This window comes from Triticum aestivum, chromosome 3A, assembly GCF_018294505.1.
Source record: "Triticum aestivum cultivar Chinese Spring chromosome 3A, IWGSC CS RefSeq v2.1, whole genome shotgun sequence".
Taxonomy (NCBI): Eukaryota; Viridiplantae; Streptophyta; class Magnoliopsida; order Poales; family Poaceae; genus Triticum; species Triticum aestivum.
Window position 1 is genome coordinate 345,826,968 of NC_057800.1, and position 5,516 is coordinate 345,832,483.

A 5,516-nucleotide genomic window follows, 5' to 3' on the forward strand; every position below is an offset into this window, starting at 1 on the left:
GTATATACGTTTTCCATTCTGTATATGTGGATGATAACAGCTAGATTCAAATTAGTATACAAAAACAGATAGAAAATGGAATTCATAATATATATATATATATATATATATATTAATTGTTCATTAGATCATCACAGAATATATATATATATGTGTGTGTGTGTGTAATATCATCACATATACGTGATGATACTTAACTACTAGGTACAATGCATAAAATTGAAAACGATCAATACTAAAACTAAAATCCTTCCTGGGGCCAGTATTCCGGCAGCCCCTCGCCAGCAGCTCCCTTGTGCGCGGCGTCTTCCCAGTGCGGAGGCAGTACTCCGACTCTTCCGCCTCGCAGTGCTTGATGTACCGATCTGCCTCTTGCTGGCGGACGCGTGTGGCTGATCTTGCCATTTCATTGGGCGCCCACCAGAGCTCCTCATCGGTGGCATGATGGAGCTTATCGACCCACCTCCATGCAGCGAAAAGGCGCCCAACGCCTATGACCTTCCTCCCGAAGTACCCGTCTTCGTACACCTCCTCGGCACGACGACGCGCTCGCCCCCAAAGCTCCGCCACCTCCTTTTTCCAGGCGGCATCACGGGCTTCACAGGCCGCCTGGTACCTGGCTTCCTCCTCCGCCATCTCCTTCTTGAACGCCACTTGCCTGGCTTTCTTAGCCGGCGGCAGCGACTTCCACAGACAAAGATTGTACTGGCCCCAAAACTGCTAATTGAGTGAGCGTCCTCAGGGGGCGGCGACTCCTTGTCGGCGCGTGGGCAGACCGGCGGTGCCATGGCAGAGATTTGAGAGAGAGAGGGGGGGGGGTGAGTGAGGGGAGGTTGTAGATGAGAATACAGGCAGGACGACGTGAGCAAGGTAGTATTTATTGGCGGTCGGAATATAGATCGACGGGGACAGTACAAACGCCGGTCGCCGGAATTTATGAGTACTGTAGTTTGAGTTACACACGATTCCCGCAGCAAAATCCATGTGTTAACATAATAGCCAAAATCCATGTGTGAACATAATAGCTGATGGTTTCCAATGCAGAACCGTGTCTGATTAATGATCCCCGCCATTCACCTACCAAACCTCGAGCCGCGAGATAGACTGCCAATCGTGTGGGGGGCGGTTGTCTTGCCAGATCTTTACATTTTCTTTTTTGAACACCAGATATTTACATCGTCTGATGATTTTTTTTAACTCGCACACAAGTACACAAAAATATGATTTTTCAAGCCATTTTGGTTAGATGTAGTTCAAATTTGAATTACGGTCATTAAATGGTTAGAAAATCACTTAAATGTCTTTAAAGGGTCAAATGACCCTTGAAAATTTCCAAATTTTCACATGACAGTTGTATTAGTGCACGTTAAACATAGGAAAAAATTTGAAGGCCATAAGAGGAAGCTATCTCCCACCCGTCAGCAAACATGCATTGTTCCCTCTCAGAACCACGAACCTTCTAGTGAGTTGCTCCGGTTTGTGAGGGGTGTGTGTCCAAACTTTCGTCAAACAGGCTAATTCTTTTACCACATCATCTTGGTGGCATGACATTAAACAAGCAAGGTCTCATGTTTTTCTGATCATTTTTCAATTTCTTGGAATTAAAATGCCATGGCATGCACTCCATGCATGTGCCCATGCCTTGACACCAATATGTTTGAAATTTCCTTATAATTTACTGCACATGGAATTAATTCGCACATAAGTACACAAAAATATGATTTTGCAAACCATTTTGTTTAGGCGTTGCATGTAGATGTAGTTCAAATGGGAACTATAATCATTAAATTGTTAGAAATTCACTTAAATGTCTTTAGAAGGTCAAATGACCCCTAAAATTTACCAAATTTCACATGACAATTGCATGTTAAACGTAGGAAAAAATTGAAGGCCGTAATAGGAAGCTATCTCCCGTTCGTCATTAAACATGCATTGTTCCCTCTCGGAACTACGAACCTTCTAGCGAGTTGCTCCGGTTTGTGAGGGGCTTGTATCCAAACGTTCGTCAAACATGCCAATTTCTTTACCACATCATCTTGGTGGCATGACATTACATCAACCAAGGTTTCATGTGTTTCTGATCATTTTTCTATTTTTTTGAATTAGAATGCCATGTCACTCCATGCATACGTATGCATGTGTCCATGTCGTGAGATCAATATGTTTGAAAATTCCTTCTAATTTACTGCACATGGAATTAACTCGCACACAAGTACACAGATATGATTTTTCAAACCATTTTGGTTAGGCGTTGCATGTAGATGTAGTTCAAATTTGAATTACGGTCATTAAATGGTTAGAAAATCACTTAAATGACTTTAAAAGGTCAAATGACCCCTAGAATTTTCCAAAATTTCACATTACAATTGTAGTAGTGCACGTTGGACATAGAATAATTTGAAGGCTGTAAGAGGAAGCTATTCCCGTTCGTCATCAAACCTGCATTGTTCCCTCCCGGAACCACGAACCTTCTAGCGAGTTGCTCCGGTTTGTGAGGGGTGTGTGTCCAAACTTTCGTCAAACGTGCCAATTTCTTTACCACATCATCTTGGTGGATGACATTAAATAAAGCAAGGTTTCATGTTTTTTTGATCATTTTTAAGTTTTTTGGAATTAAAATGCCATAGCATGCACTCCATGCATGTGCCCATGCCTTGACGCCAATATGTTTGACAATTCCTTCTAATTTACTGCACATGGAATTAACTCGCGCACAAGTACACAAAAATATGATTTTTCAAACCGTTATGGTTAGGCATTGCATGTAGATGTAGTTCAAATTTGAATTACGGTCATTAAATGGTTAGAAAATCACTTAAATTTCTTTAAAAGGTCAAATGACCCCCCAAAATTTACCAAAATTTCACATGACAGTTGTATTAGTGCACGTTAAACGTAGGTAAAAATTTGAAGGTCGTAAGAGGAAGCTATCTCCCATTCGTCATCAAACATGCATTGTTCCCTCTCGGGACCACGAACCTTCTAGCGAGTTGCTCCGGTTTGTGAGGGGTGTGTGTCCAAACGTTCGTCAAACATGCCAATTTCTTTACCACATCATCTTGGTGGCATGACATTACATCAACCAAGGTTTCATGTGTTTCTGATCATTTCTCAATTTTTTGAATTAAAATGCCATGTCAGTCCATGCATACGTATGCATGTGTCCATGTCGTGAGACCAATATGTTTGAAAATTCTTTCTAATTTACTGCACATGGAATTAACTCGCACACAAGTACCCATATATGATTTCTCAAACAGTTTTGGTTAGGCGTTGCATGTAGATATAGTTCAAATTTGAATTACGGTCATTAAATGGTTAGAAAATCACTTAAATGTCTTTAAAAGGTCAATGACCCCTAGAATTTTCCAAAATTTCACATTACAGTTGTAGTAGTGCATGTTAGACATAGAAAAAATTTGAAGGCCGTAAGAGGAAGCTATCTCCCATTCGTCATCAAACATGCATTGTTCCCTCTCGAAACCACAAACTTTCTAGCGAGTTGCTCTGGTTTGTAAGGGGTGTGTGTCCAAACTTTTGTCAAACATGCCAATTTCTTTACCACATCATCTTGGTGGCATGACATTACATCAACCAAGGTTTCATGTGTTTCTGATTTTTTTTGGAATTAAAATGCCATGCCACTCCATGCATACGTATTCATGCATATGTGTCCATGTCGCGATACAAATATGTTTGAAAATTCCTTCTAGTTTACTGCACATGGAATTAACTCGCACACAAGTACACAAATATGATTTTTCAAACCGTTTTGGTTAGGAGTCGCATGTAGATGTAGTTCAAATTTGAATTACGGTCATTAAATGGCTAGAAAATCACTTAAATGTCTTTAAAAGGTCAAATGACCCCTAGAATTTTCAAAAAAAATCACATTACAGTTGTAGTAGTGCACGTTAGACGTAAAGAAAAATTGAAGGCTAAAAGAGGAAGCTATCTCCCGTTCGTCATCAAACATGCATTGTTCCCTCTCGGAACCACGAGCCTTCTAGTGAGTTGCTCCGGTTTGTGAGGGGTGTGTGTCCAAACTTTGGTCAAACATGCCAAAAAAATTTAACACATCATCTTGGTGGCATGACATTACATCAACCAAGGTTTCATGTGTTTCTGAATTTTTTTATTTTTGGAATTAAAATTCCATGTCACTCCATGCTTAATTGTGTCATAGCCGTTAGACCAATATGTTTGAAAATTCCTTCCAATTTACTGCACATGGAATTAAGTCGCACACAAGTACACGAAATATGAGTTTTCAAACCGTTATGGTTAGCTGTTGCATGTACATGTAGTTCAAATTTCAATTACGGTCATTAAATGGCTAGAAAATCACTTAAATGTCTTAGAAGGTCAAATGACCCCTGAAATTTTCCAAATTTGAAATGACAGTTGTATTAGTACTACAAAATTTCTCGTTCATTTAAAACACCATCTGTTGGCAGTTTATTCCAAATTCGTCTTTCACAGCTAATAAAAATATCTACAACATCACACACAATTGTTTTCTAGGAACCATTTGCGATGAAAATATCTGGTTCTATTTAAGTTTCCCTCCTTAAGCTTCGCCAGCTCGTCTACTCTAGTGTAGGCAACCCGCTAATCCACGAATCCCGATTCCCATTCCCGCACCCCCTTCTTGCAAAGATGACACCGTGGAAACACTTTGTGAAGGTCCATACGGTGGCCGCGTCCCCCCCCCCCCGAGCGTCGCCGCCTGCACCGAGAGCACTGCCGCCTACGTCAAGAGTGCCGCCGCATCCGCATTGAGCGCGGCCGCTTCCGCCAAGAGGGCATCTGCGGCAGCTGACAGAGCAGCTGCAGCAGCTGAGACGGTTGCAACTGCTACTGCGACGGCGGCTGCAAACGCCGAGAGCGCTCGAGCTGCCATCCGTGCCGCTAATGTTGCCCTGGCCCAGGTCGAGGCATCCACGGAAAGATCGAGGATGTAGACGCCAAGATATTCCGGGCCACCTCGGACTCCAGCATGCAACCCACGTCTGAAAAGGCAGCGGTGGCCATGGAGCACCTGCTTCCTCATGAGGTCGACGAGCGGGAGCTGGAGATGCAGGAGGCGGCGGAGATCGACGAGCGCCGGGAGGAGGAGTTGCGCGTGGCCGAGGTCGAGGTAGAGAAGAGTCTATCCGTCGAGGAATCAGCGATGGAGTACCAATGCGAGCTCTAGAGCAGTCACTACTACGAGTACTACAACCTTGAGGGCGGCACCGAGGACGAGGACGAGGACGACTTCAGCAGGGGGGACACGGAGTCCACCAACGGTGGCATGTCGCCAGGACAAATCATCGATATCTCATCTCACACCGGTGATGCATGGGCCGACACGGCGGCGGATTTTTAATTGTGCGCACTTAGGCTTTGTTTTTAATGCTGGTCTTTTGTTAGAGCAATGTTTAGGTCAACTGGCTCTGTGTAATTACTAAAATTGCTCCATTCAGTAAGTGTGGTCTTTCTGCTGTACACTCTTTTGGGTGCCCAAATTAGCA